At 48.7% G+C, this 13,762-nt stretch overlaps 1 protein-coding gene across 7 annotated transcripts in view; it reads left to right on the top strand.

Moving 5' to 3' along the window:
- Nucleotides 1–2,098: 2,098 nt before the first annotated feature.
- LOC115309710 (band 3 anion transport protein) overlaps nucleotides 2,099–13,762 on the top strand; it is a 235,408-nt gene continuing 223,744 nt past the window's right edge. For 2 of the 7 annotated variants that reach the window (XM_040504406.1, XM_040504405.1), the window contains exon 1: nucleotides 2,099–2,266. The gene's annotated coding sequence lies outside the window, so the exon portion shown is untranslated. The remainder of the gene's footprint in view (nucleotides 2,267–13,762) is intronic. The other 5 variants (XM_040220069.3, XM_029967960.3, XM_040220068.2 and 2 more) reach the window with 4 other exon arrangements.

The following is a 13,762-nucleotide window of genomic DNA, read 5'->3' as shown; positions in this document are numbered from 1 at the left end:
GCTAAAACATTGCCTAGGCTGAAAAGTTACTATCTGTGTAAGGCACATTTAATGCCCAATCATCGTTTTTTTTTTGTGGAACTAGCTTTTTGACGTCAACAACGCCGCAAATGCAGATTGGATGTTGATTGATGAGAGATCAGACAACATCCAATCTGCATTTGCTGCGTTATTGACGTCACTTCCTTCTCCGTAGTCGCCGTGGGAGTCCAAAACGTCCAGGTTCACCCTCGAAAATAGTGGGAGCCAAGAGGCTGGATTCGTTGTAAGGTGATCCACGCCTTCAAACGCTTGGATAACAAGGAGGTTGAATACCAATCGAGAATCAAACCGTAGGTGTCAGGACTCTGTTATATTATTGCGGACACAACATTTTATTTAAACCCTACTAACAGTGGATGCAGTGATGTATAACACACACACACACACACACACGCACACACACACACACACACACACACACACACACACACACACACGCACACGCACGCACGCACGCACGCACGCACCGCTTCCCACACACCCCTCTTTTCCCGCAACACACGCACACACACACATACACATAATTTCTAACACAAGGAAGAAAAACCTTAGGCCAACACCTCCCAGAATAAGTTTTAGATCGATAATACTGAGAAGATACCATGGGTGCAGGAAACAGAGAACAGACCGATTAAACTTTCAACACGTTGCACTTATATAAACACCCCGAAGAGCTGCGTTTTTGATCCCTATCCAGCGTTGGACGGCACATCGTCCAAGCAAGCATCTGAGGAGTAGAAGCTTAGAAGTGGCTGGCTCATTTTTCGCCGGAACGAAGCTACGTTCTGAAATTTTACAAAGTAAAATCCACTAGCAAAATACGCCTTCGGTGGAAATATGAGCCCGCCGCGTTACGTGTCGACGCAAATATTTGCTTGGGCCTCAGGCTGGCAGTATCTTGAAAAAATAATTACAACAAACCTGGATTCAAAATCATCATATTTCGTAGAAATTGTACACAAGTATAACATTTCTAGGTCACCAGCACAAAAACATAACACTTCCTGCATTCTTTATATTTTTGTGCACTAGAGGGCTCAAAGGCGCTATGGGCTCTATTTAGGCTCCATCCACTGATCAGTGGCTCCATCACTTACTCTATCCGCTCTATGCTCAGGAATAGATCACGTGATTGCTAAGACCAATGGGAGAACGTCATGTGCTTTTGCTGTGGCCTCGAAACTTGGCCAGTGCGTCAACCAGCCTACACGGCCGAAACGCGCATTTGGTGCTAGAAACAGTCAGAGTGTAAAGTGTCTTACTGGTACACAACACATTCGTTGAGTGTCCGAGAGCAGATCAAATTATCGGAGGCGTGACAGTGGCAGCCAAACACTAATCATTGCGAAAAAAAAAAAAAAAAAAAAAAGAAAGATAAAAGGAAGAAAAAAAAAACTTAAAAGTTGAGAATTGCTCATTAATCTGATGTTAAAAGAAACTTTTGCGCATGGTTCATTTTCTGCGCAACGTAGTTTTTACGAGATTTGGCGTTCGAAACATCTGCATGTGTCTAATAAAATAACATAAAGCTAATCTAAGATGCGCATACATATATCTTAATTCGACATATAAGGGGGAAAATAACAACGTTCCGCAAAAACCCACTGTATTTTTTTTATATTTTGTGCTGTGTTGTTTTTGAGGTGAATAGAAGTACTGTGTGTTTGCATATCTGTTCCATCCAACATCTAGCCTTAATAACATATTAAAAAAAAAAAAAAAAACACTTCAGGCATGACGAAAATAATCCCTGGAGAAGGGGAACACAGGAGTCCGATAATAAATATTCCTATTTTTGCCGCTTTTTTTTTTTTCCTTGTTCTTGTTATTTTTGTTCAATGCGTCCGTCCGAAAGAGAGGGAGGCGCGCGGCTCAGGAGGCTTAGTTTAGCAGGCGACAGCAGCAGACGACGGCCATCATGCTATACGCGCATGCGCGTGCATACCAACTGTCGGCAGCATTCCTAGCGGCAACTATAATTATTGCGATCTCTCCTCTCACGAGGAGATCCGGGAGATTACCTACCTCCAGGGTAGGCTCACTAGACCAGTAAGCTAGACACCGTACTTTTGTTGTTGCACGGCGCACGCTCCACACGCTATTTTGCGCTCCGCGCTGTGTGTGTGGAAGGTTTTCCCGTCGGACGAATGAATGTAACAATGTGCCTTGAGTCTGGTGTAGGGTGATTCGTCTGGAGAACATCCCTCGTGGGTCTATTGAGTTGGTGAGTTTTCCTGTTTTTTCTTTTCATTTGCGCCTTCTTTGCCGCTTTGCTTCGGGCCCGGCGGCGAGCCTGCATTGGAGAAGAGAGCGGAGGACACGGTTTTACTCTTTCTTTGCACGACGCCCTGACGTTCCTGACACGCCGGTGCTTCAGTTTACACTCGCATGCTCAAGGCCTCTTGCTTCCGCAGGGATGGAAAAACAAATTTCGGCGGGACATTTGAGGGTTCTTTTAAATTGCGCGCGCACATTTAAATTGTTTTGCAGCTGCGTACTTTTTCTTCCCTTGGTGTCGCCTCGTCGCGATGTGGGCGATGTCGCGATTCTGGCCGCAGTGTTTTGCCTAAGATGTTTACCAGTCGAAGATTGGGTCGTCTCCCCGGTGTCATCACGAGCGGGTTGTTTGGACAGTAAGCGCAACGTTGCATGTTATCATGCACCGCGTTGCGCTGAGCCTGTCCGCTTGACCCGTGCACCTCTATTGCTTATGGTCATGCTGACTGAATTTTCGTTTTCCCTCAGTGCTACGCAATGGTTTCTGTTGTGTCATCGCCGGTATCTTCATTTACACAGTCCGCCGGAGCCTCTCTTGCCTTATCGTCGTCCCTTCTGTCGCTGTCCGTAGCCTGTGGTCATGCAGCACGCCGAGGGGAGTCAAACGAGGCTGGGAGATGCGTGGCGAAAATATGTGCCTGCTTGCCTCGCGCGCGCCGAAAGCGCGATTGTATAAAACGTCTGGCAGTCGTCTGATTTGCATGGAACGGCTCGTGCACGCTTGACTCGTAGGGCCTCGCCGGTGGCTGCTGCTAACCGGTTCCCTCCAAACCAAGCGGAATAAAACCAAGGAGGCTTCAACGTCAACAGTCCATCGTGGGCAGACGCAATCAAAACTCGGGTAGTCGTACAGAAGCGCTCCTCCGAGCTCGTCTGCAATGGCTCAGGCTGGAAAGTCGCAACTTTCTGCGAGCTTTAATCCTCAATTTTCTCGCTCATTCTCGCTGGCCAAAACGAGGGGTTTCAGTGAAGTGCGCCTAGGAGTCTTGTCTGATCGCAGGTTTCTTCGGCTCCTCGGTGCACTAAAGCTAAATCCAGCGTTGTAAATGTTTGCAGTTGTCGTGCTCTCTCATTGTTTATTTGGATAAAAAAAAAAAAAGGCATAATATAATATTAGCCATTACGTATACAGTCGGCAGCAAAAATTTTCGGGCACGGGAGCGCCAGCCCAAAAGACTGGCTGCGCCCTTTGGCGGCGCGATGTCGCTCTCAAGACTCATGTGCTTCCTCTTGTGTTCGCAGTCGTGTCTTTTTTTTTTTTTGGCTCGCTTCCGTCCGGTGTTTACGAGATAACAGACTGGCGCAAGGTGCCGCGAAATGTAATCTGTATCATGCGAGCTCCGTCACCCATCACGGTGACGAAGCAGACGCGCGGCATGACGGCTGACAACGCGGTGCCTTTCGCCAGTCCCGATTATTTCATGCGCGTCGGACGGAAGCGAGTAAAAAGACTTGACCGCAAGCACGAAAGAAAGCGCATTCTAGAAGCGTGAATCTTGAGAGCGGCCGCGCGCCGTCAAAAGGTGCAACCAGTTCGGCGGTGCTCCCGCGAACTTCTGCTGCCGACTCTACAGCGGCTTTCACGTGAGCTGCGTCGATAGTGTGGCGGCGGTGTCGTTCGGCTGCGCGGTGGTGACATTTTGAGTGATCTCGACCCATAATTGGGTTCCAGAAGGCGAACCGGTGAATGCTTGAGGGGGATCGTTCGGCGAAATCACCTCTACGCTACTCCGTTCTTTCTCCGAGTTTCGGATCGAAACATTGCGAGGCACCACCGACGCCGCCTTCGTCTGAATTTTATACTCGGACATCTTCCAGTGTGAGTCCCTAACACGACCGTCGAAGGTCGTGTTAGGGACACCGCCCAGGGGCTTTAAAGGGGCCCTGTAATGATTTTTTTTTTTTTACTGGTTTCAAATTTCGCCTTATTTTAAAAGTTATAGGCAAATTAAAATGACAAAAACAAGCAAAACATAACCGCCTTATGACGTCCTTGGTCGCTTGAGTGGCTGAACTGAAGGAGAGGCAGTGAGCTCAGGAAGCGCTCACGGCTGCCGCACTATGGTGCCTGGAGCGCGTCTCCGGCTGGTGTGTTTAGCGTCCTATCCCGCCCATACATCAAAAGTGGTCCCAAAGTGGCAACAAATGACGTCACAGAAGCCGGAGTGTCATGCTGGTGCATGTCGTGATACTGGCGGTTGGTCGTAGGGAATGCTGGCGAAAACCACAGGTGAACGCGAGTGTCGCTGTCGTCACGGCGTTCCAGGCGTCCCAACTTCCGCCTGCTTGAGCTTCCGTGAACTGCCGCATTGGAGAGCGACCTGCAGCAGAACAGGCGTCTGCCACAGCCACCACAGCTATTGGGACGCCGCCAGGTTCGCGACCGGCGACAGCATGACACTTCTATGACGTCATCAGGCGGAAATCGAGAGGCTACTTTTTTGGACCCGGTAAACACACCAGTCGGAAACGCGTTCCAGGCACCTTGGCCGCACTCCGTGTCGACGCTCGAGAGGGCACCAGTAAAGCATGTCCTGCATAGGCTGTATGAAACGGGCAGCCAGGGCGGCTCACATTGCATTTGCTGTGCGATTAAACATTAATTCGGAATGACACTTCATTGGCCACAAAGGACAGCAAACACGGGGTAAAGATCAGTTCAGAACGGGGGTTACTTCGCGCTGCCATACCGTCAAACGTCAAATCCGCAAGCCAAGGCTGCTCGCCGAAGGCCTTCGGAACCGCTCGGATCCTCCAGTCCATACGACCGCAGCGCCGCAGCGTATATACAGGACCTTTCTACGCTCGCCGCTCGTCGGTGCCTGATCCCACTACACCTATGTATAGTATGCGCGGCTTTTTCCACCGCTTAGTGGTGGGTATGTCGACGGGTTATTTCTTGTTTCCGTACTTTCGTAACTGCATTTGTTTCTTTTCTGATCTAGGATACTGAACAAAAACTACTTTCATGAATAATTGAAACGGTTCGCGCCACTTCTATTTTATATTTCGACTAAAAAGAAGCTTAGTAGTAAGCCCAGGACCAAAGACGTCACATAGCGCGTGCTTTGGGCATCGCGGGTCGCCCCCCGTAGGTGGAACTTTCCGTGTCGTCCGGTTAAAATATGACGCACTGATATTTAGTTCCTCTCTCCGTGCCCGCTGCCCGGAAGGTAGACGCTTGATTGCGGGGCCCCTTTAAAAGTGGAAGTGATACCTTTAATCTGGACACTCGGCGAAAGTCGGCGAGAAATTCGACCGCCGTGATTGGTTGGCGCCAAGGTCAAGCGCGACGCCGGTCAATCACAGCCGCCGGTTTCCTCGCCGACTTTTTCACCGAGCGTCCAGATTAGTGTCCCTGAAGCCCTTTCTGATCTTCAGCCCGATTCACATGGTGTCGTTTTACCTGCAGTTGGCACGGCGCTTGTGCTCCAAGAAAGAAAAAAAGAAGCGTGTTCGAACGAGCTGCGAAATCGCAAGAAAATTCGCACCATGTGAATCGGGCATTCCTCGGTTGTCTAATTCAAATTGATCTAAATGAAGTCATATTGACCGTGAGAAAAGGATTATTTAATATCAAAAAGTGATATCTGTCTGGTTATTTGTAGGGTGCCTACATGTTTCCGCTCCGCTTTAGGGTGGCGCCAACTTCTTGTTACCCTCTCCCAGACCCTCTACCACCGCCATTTTTTCCCACTTCTTATAGTTCGCTAAACGTACACAACGAGTTTTTGTAGTCTCGACAGACCGGCAACACTGAGGCCACTTCCGTTTCCGTTCATAAGAGGAGTAGGAGGCTCAGCGGCATGGCGGTATTCGTGGCTGTCGCTCTCCTTATTCGGGTGTTTCATATTTTGAAGTTACGAGCAGGAAGTGTGTTGCTTTTATCCAAACGCGAGTTCCCGCGACAAAATAGAACGCCACAGACCGGCATTGAACGCCGAAACCTCGCCGTCGGAACGAGAGTGGTGAGCGCTCCCTAGCCCTCGAGGATTAGCGGCGTAGTCCGAGCGCACGACCGGCGAGTGTGACAAAATGGTCGACGAAAGCAGCGGAGGTTGCCATGGTAACGAGGTAGGCAACACTGGTTTGTCGGCAACAGGTACCACAAACGTTGTCGCCACCCTAAACAGCGGAGCGGCGGAAACATGTAGGCACCCTAGTTATTTGAGGTTTCTGAAGAAGACAGTATTAAAGAAAATTCATCAACACGCACACCCGGAAATCCTGTGCTGTCCGAAAGCATATTATATACCTGAAAATTGTGCTGCGGCAATTGTAGTGGTATATATTTTTTATTAAGAGTGTCTAAGTTAAAAAAAAAACAAAAACATAAAAATCGCCTGTAGCAGACCTCAATGTATAAAAAAAACTAATAAACAGAAAAAAAAATTTTTTTTTTTCGGCTTAATGTTTTTTTGTTGGTAGTTACTCCTATACTAAAAGCTTCTACACAAAAATAGAATATTATGTTTGCTTTTTCGACCGTTGGGAGTTGCAGTCGTTTTACCTTGTGTAGCCGTTTTCACAAGACAAAAAAAAATCTTTTTACAGTAACTTTACAGTATGATTTACAGTATGATTTGCAGGTAATTCCAATAGCTTAGTTTTCAACTTTTTGCGAGCAATTTTCTCTTGCGATATTTTTCCATCAAGGGGAGAGGCACAATGGCACATGCGCCCATGTCTCCTGCAAGAACGACGGTCGCTTCCCGCAGTGCTTGGATTGAAAACTTCATACCATCGAGATTCACACGCTTCGCAGCGATCTCCGCGCTTCCCCGTGCCCCGTTGTTCGGAAGCGCCATAATTTGCGTAGTGAATGTTACGACAATGTGAAATGCGGGACATTTTGAAAAAAATTGTATTTCTTGCGGGACACGGTCGGGACAGGAGCCCTCAATGCGGGACAGTCCCGCGAGTCGCGGGACGGGTGGTCACCCTATTTGACACCATGAAACTGCTTGTAATCAGTTGGGAACAAAGTCTACAGCCCAAAGAGTGAACCCCTGCCTTCCCTTGACGTCACTTTTTCAATGGGCGCGTTAAGTCCGCGCTCCGGAGCGCGAGAGTTTGGCGCTCCTTTCACTAAACGGACAGGAGTGCCACCGGAGACTGACACTCGAGCGCGCTCTTCGTGCACCGAGAATTTTTCGGAGCGCGAGTGACTTCTTCGCGCTCCGTGACGTCACGTAAACAAACAAGATGGCTGCGCTGCTCTTGCGACCGGCGAGACGAAAAGGCGTAGGCGGACCGCTACCCCTTTTCAGTTGATTAGTGCTTAATCCAGCAGGTAAAAACGATTTGATTTGAAAGCCGAGACAGCAATTAGCGTTCCGCAAAAGGTTTGTTCGTTCATCTCGCCTGAAAAAGAAATTAATCTATCAAACGCTACCGTGCCGATAGCACTGCGACAGAAAAGTTGTCGAGATGAGAAGATATTCGGACCGCTCTGTCCCTTTTATAATACTTAGCGCAGCGAATAAAGATACTTCGATTTGAACGCCGAAACATCAGCGAGCGTCGATGAAAAGGTTTGTTCGTGCGTCTTGCCTGAAAACGAATTGATCTATCGAACGAGCGTGCCGATAGCTCGGCGACAGAAAAGTGATGAAAAGACAGACGGCTGCCCTGCTTAGAATGCTTAGCCCGGCCGCAGCGAATAAGGATACTTAGATTGGAAAGCCGAAACATCAGTTAGCGTTGTGGGAAAGGCTTGTTCATGCATACCGCCTAAAAACGATGTGCTAACGAACGACGGTGTGCCGGTATCGGCGTAGCTTCCGTCTCGCTGCGAGACGGAACCAGAAAATCTTTGACAAATTTGAGGGCTTTCCTGTGTCGCCCCGAGCGGGTTTAAGAATAATGTCTTTAATTTAAATCGGAACAGCATGCATGGTCGATAAATAGATCAACCAAGGTAACCTTCCACATATGTGCACGAAGCGAGTCTTCAAACCTTTCAGGAATATTAAAACGTTCGTAGAAACTTCATAACGTTGCCGTCTCTTTTGCTTTAGACTGCCGCTCCACCCGGGCCTAATTATTTATCTTCGAAATATTTTCGGCTTCTGCCACCCGCATCCACGGTTGGAAGGAGCTCGTGTGGGCCGTGGCCCGTCGATAGGGTCGATAGTTTCTGGCCGTGTTCCAAACTTACTCGATCTAGCTCTAAGGTAAAAGTGGTTATCGAAGACCTACCCGCGTCCAGCGTTTCTCTATTTTTGTTGTCACGTGACATAAAACGCCAGGGTAACTCGGATCCATTTGAGTAGGTTTGGAACGCAGCCTCGGTGTGTCGCGCTCCTGTACGATATGCGCCGTTTAGTTGCTGCGCTCGGAGTATGAAACTCGGAGCGTCGGAGTAGGAGTAAAGGAGCGCCGACTTAACGCGCCCAATGTTGCCGGTAGAGCTTTTCACTTTGAAAAACACGATGAGGACCAAAATTGTAAATTCTATAACTTCGCGAAAAAATAGCTCTTTTGGCCAAATATTGGGGTACCTATTTCATCGATGTTTGTGGTATGTTTAGCAAGTGTTTTTAGGCAAATCGGGGACTAGGAAGAAAACGCCGGAGTACCTCTTAATTAAGTGAAAGCGGTTCCAGAAACTTGAATTTATGGCATCACCCTCTCGCCACCCTACTTTGAGTAATGCACCGTTTATAATTATGACGTGTAGGGTCTTGTTGATTGGAGCGGAAAGGCATCAGTTGTAGAAGGAGTGTAGAAAATGTAGTTGGCAGTATATGCCACGCGGGGAAGCGACAACATAACCGCTACGACAGCTACAAACATCTTTAGTGCTCAGTTTTAGCTACTGCATCGGTAAATTATTGTCTGTAGCAATGCTTTTTACTTGGAGATGCATTCCTTGAACTTCGAAATATTATAGTTAATGCGAAATGCTTTCTTCTTTATTCATGGCGGTAATGCAGCGCCACCAGACATTATCTCAGGGGGCGAATAAACACGAGAAAAACAGTTCAGCATTTCCGTCGCAAACAATTTCACATTACAAGCCGTTCCAATCCTTGATGTATTTTACAAATAATAATAATAATAATAATGATAATAATAATAATAATTTTGCCCTATTTCGTCCTGGTGTGTAGTTCCCGTATTTTATGTATGTGGTCATTTCTTTTGTATATCTAATTTGGGCGACAACAAGGCAACATACTTGTAACCTTCGTGATATCGGAGGCGATCACCTGCGAAAGACTTTCATCACCTTACGTGATCTTGAAAGAGTAAATATTCGAAAACTTGAACAGACGAGTGAACCGTATGCTTGATTGAATGGAACGAAGGTTACGAAGCCGCCTAGACAAAATCTTTGGCGGCGCCAGGATTTTGTCTTTCGGCGGCTTAATAATAAGTATATTTACCATGCACAAGCACCTTTGTTCCATTCGATATATCGTATGCTTTGTTCCATTCGATCAAGTACGGTTCATCCATCTGCATATGTAACGGTGACGGTGCCAGGTTGCCTGCCGTTTTCGTAAATGAAATTCACGCCCAATACTTTACTAGGGGAGTAGAGGACACACTCCTAGTTTGCATGAGCCAGAATGACCGCCGCGCCGAATTCTCCCCTGGTGGAGTGGTTTATTTGGCGACGCCTCTCTCTCTCTCTCCCCCCCCCCCCCCCCCCCCCCCCCCTCCCCTCCTCTCGCCACCAGAGCATATGACCAGGCGACGCCTCGGGATCGCGGATGCGAAGACGGTACCGCCGCCGCCGTCAAGCGTGTTTCCCAGGATCATTGTTGTCGTCTTTTTCTATGCATTCTCGGGGTGTGTCCTGTATTCCCTTAGTGAAATATTTGTTCCCGCTGTTTGGTTTGTTTTCTACTACATTCGGAGAAAAGCGGCGAGCTGGCGAAATGGCACGCGTATTTCAAGTGATGGCACATAGAAGAACAAGATCAGTCTTAATCGATATTTAAGTGACATGACGATTCACTCAGTTGGCTTTAAGAACTAAAGAAACTTTTGGCCTATTACGGCCCTAATTTTCTTTCTTTTTTAAATTTTAATTTGGATTAAACCTGTTATACCGTCAAGTGGTGCAGATCGAGAGGAACAGTTTATTTCCTTTATTTTTAACTCTCACTTCGACATTGAGTAATTGAGTAGTGTGAGGCCTATCTATGGCACTGGATTCTGGGAGAGTAGCGCTATGATCGCCATTTGGGTTCATGGAATGAGCAGTTTCTCATTGACCTTTCCATTCTTAGTGAGCCGATCCCCATTCCCGGTGACAGGTTGCTTTATAAAGACATTTATTGAATATCGAGGTTTTGTTATCTTCACACTGGCGAAAAACAAAACAAAAAAACGCACATCTTCGCACCGCCACGTGCACGTGCGGCGTCGGTGCTTGGCAGCATTGAAAAATAAATTTCCTGTCTTGAAACTCTCAAGAACTTGAGATTCATGGAGGTAAATACGATTGATAAGTGGATTGCATGCTCAGTGCTGAGGACACTTATGTTGGCGAGGAACGCTTTCAGTAGGACGATGTTTCATAGCGATCTCGGCGCGACTGGTCCAGGGCGACCCTTTCGAAGCTTCGGAAATTTGAATGAACCAAAATGGCGATTGCCATGGCAACTGAGACCGATCAGCCAATCACCTTGCGAGGTTTGACCGTATGCATGTTAGTCCCTGTTTGTGTGCGTCTAGCAGGCAGGGAAGGCTCCCAGGATCGAGTCTAGATTCGGTGACTTTAGGGTTGATTATCTTTTGTCTGTCATGAGGCGTTCAATAGGCGCGTGCCGCATTGTTAGCTGGGCGAAGGAGCGTCGATTAGCGCCAAATGGGGTGGAAAGCTGAAACAAATCTTGGCGCGAGTTCCATTTGCCCAAAGGGCCGGACATTTGGCACCGCGCCTCAAAGCGCACCACAGGCTGCGCGAGAGCTTCCGCTGGCGACCGATGAATGGCGCGACGAGGGCGAGACGCTGTCGCTCCGTCGTTCGCCTTTCTTTCGTTCGGGACTATCGGCTGACACTAAACCTCGGTTGATGGATGTGCAGCAGACACGCGAGCGATGCTATCTCGAGTCAAGTCCAAGTTGCACCATGAACGAAAGTCTCCTCATATCGCGCCAAAAGCAAGTGCGCCATACCTGCGCAACCTGCGCCGAGGTGGGCTTAGAAAAAGCAAGAAATGAAAGTATTAGTCAATCCTAATATTCCGGGAACTAAAAAATAATAATAATAATTGACGTTGGTGGTTTAAGCTGCGTAAGGTCGGCCTGCCTTTGAGATGCGGCGACACGGCAGATTTATGCTGTAGATGAGAAATTTAGGCAGTCCAGTACCACTGCTGGCCCGGGGTCTTTAGCGTGCATCACGTACTAGTGATACACGACTGCACGCCTGCACGATGCTCATCCAGATCAAAACGGGGAGGGGGGGGGGGGGGGAATTGAACCCAGGATCCCTGGGTCATGGCCTGCGAGATTTTTCGCGCGCTGGCGCTCCTCGGCCCATTGCATTCGCGCGGTAGAGACTGTTTCTGCGGGGCGTTTGGTGGCACTCGCAACCAAACCAAACCAGAGCCGTATATTGGGAGAGTTTGGCCAGTGGGTGTGGCGACGAAGGCGCCGGAGAGGAGAAAAGTAAATGAAGGGGAGAAGAGCGCCGAAGGAGCGAGAGAGAAAGAAGGGAGCAGAGAGGAGACGACCGCCATTTTTTCGCAACGCTGTCGGAGACTGGTCGGAGAACACTGCTGAGGCTACGCGTCGTCTGCTACGGGCCGACTTCTTTTTCGCCTGAATAAAAGTTTGTGGCCATACGCCCAAAAATCTTCATTTACTAGCTTTTTAACCCACCGAGGAATAACAGAATGTCATTTTCTTGCCAGAGCCAGCGGTATAGAAGGCAATAATCGAGATTTAGATGCCGATTCCACGCATACCGCCGGGAGAGTGATCGAAGGTGGCGGCCTTCCCCACTCAGGTGGGAGCAGCCAGGAGTTCACGCGCATGCGCTCATGCCTCTCGCTCTACGCCGCGTGCTGATTGGCTCACTTGGGAGGAGAGCGTTAGGGCGGCGAGATCATAGACTGACCATACGCTCCCCATATACGGCTCTGAACCGAACTAGAGCCCCTCTATCCTGGGAGAAGTGGCGGCATTCATTGTTGTGGAAATGCTCGAGACACGTGCCGTGCGCCACTTCTGGGAAGAACATGGCGTCTGAAATCTAGCTCAGTGCTGCGCTGTGCCGCCATGATCATCCTAAGGGCTGCACGTTGAACGTGCTTCGTGCATCGACGCACCTTGCGCTACTTTTGAAACATGAAGGGGCTTTAAACCAGAGCTCATGTATAGACGCTTTACACACGCGCCAGAATACAGGCCATTGCTGACCTTCTCTTGTTTTACCGAGATACCGAGCCACTAAAATTGGTGTGGACGAGCCTCCACAAAGGCCAATGCTGGGGAGGAAGACAGAATAAAATCTAGGATGGCAATGGGACCTATAACCTGCTATGGTAATAATGAAGTGAAGTAAACGTAATAAGGGGAAGCAAAAACTGAAGGTCAGTTATGGCGGCGCCCATGCACAGCTGCTGCAAAGCGTCTATAGGCTCCCTACGGGAGCCAGAGTTGCGCGTTCACCTCCGTAGCGCCTTCTTTCCTGCACGGCATGTTGATCCCGCTGGTCACTTGACTGAATACTGCGAATAGCGGCGCCGCTCGTTCGAGGTGCGCGGCGCGCTCAAAAGCAGGGGAATGTACGCCGGGGCGCGTGCAACGTCTACTTTCCTGCACGGCATGTTGATCCCGCTGGTCACTTGACTGAATACTGCGAATAGCGGCGCCGCTCGTTCGAGGTGCGCGGCGCGCTCAAAAGCAGGGGAATGTACGCCGGGGCGCGTGCAACGTCTACTTTCCTGCACGACACTTGATCCGGCTCCTCACGTGATCGGATCTCGGCGAATAGCGGCGGGGCGGCACGTGGAAAACAGACGCGCAACTCTGGCTCCCGTATGGAGCCTATACAGGAACTCTAAACCAAACAACACGAAGAATTGGCCGCGAATTATCATGCTTGGGAGAAGAGCGTGTTGGTTCAAGTCATGGATGAAGAAAGAAAATAAAACATTTAAAACAATGACAACACAACCACATCTTTCAACTAGCAACAGACGAGTTGCTAGTTGAAAGATGGGTTGTGTTGTCACTGTTTAAAATGTTTTATTCTTTCTTCATCCATGAATTATCGTCATCACAATCACCGTCGGTCTACGGAACTTGGGAACAGCGTCAAATGTGCTACTTGCCTCTCGGCGTAACACACGCACACCTTTGGCAAGGAAGAAGTTGATCGAAATTTTGAAGGTTCATCTTTTCGAAGCGCTAAAGGTGCGGAACGAATGCCCACGATTTTGTTTTCAAACTCTGCGCCTAATCATTTCAGTATAAA

This window comes from Ixodes scapularis, unplaced genomic scaffold (assembly GCF_016920785.2).
Source record: "Ixodes scapularis isolate PalLabHiFi unplaced genomic scaffold, ASM1692078v2 PGA_scaffold9__187_contigs__length_104089568, whole genome shotgun sequence".
In the NCBI taxonomy this organism is placed as follows: domain Eukaryota; kingdom Metazoa; phylum Arthropoda; class Arachnida; order Ixodida; family Ixodidae; genus Ixodes; species Ixodes scapularis.
The sequence above is the reverse complement of the archived record's forward strand: the minus strand, read 5'-3'. Positions and strand labels throughout refer to the sequence as shown.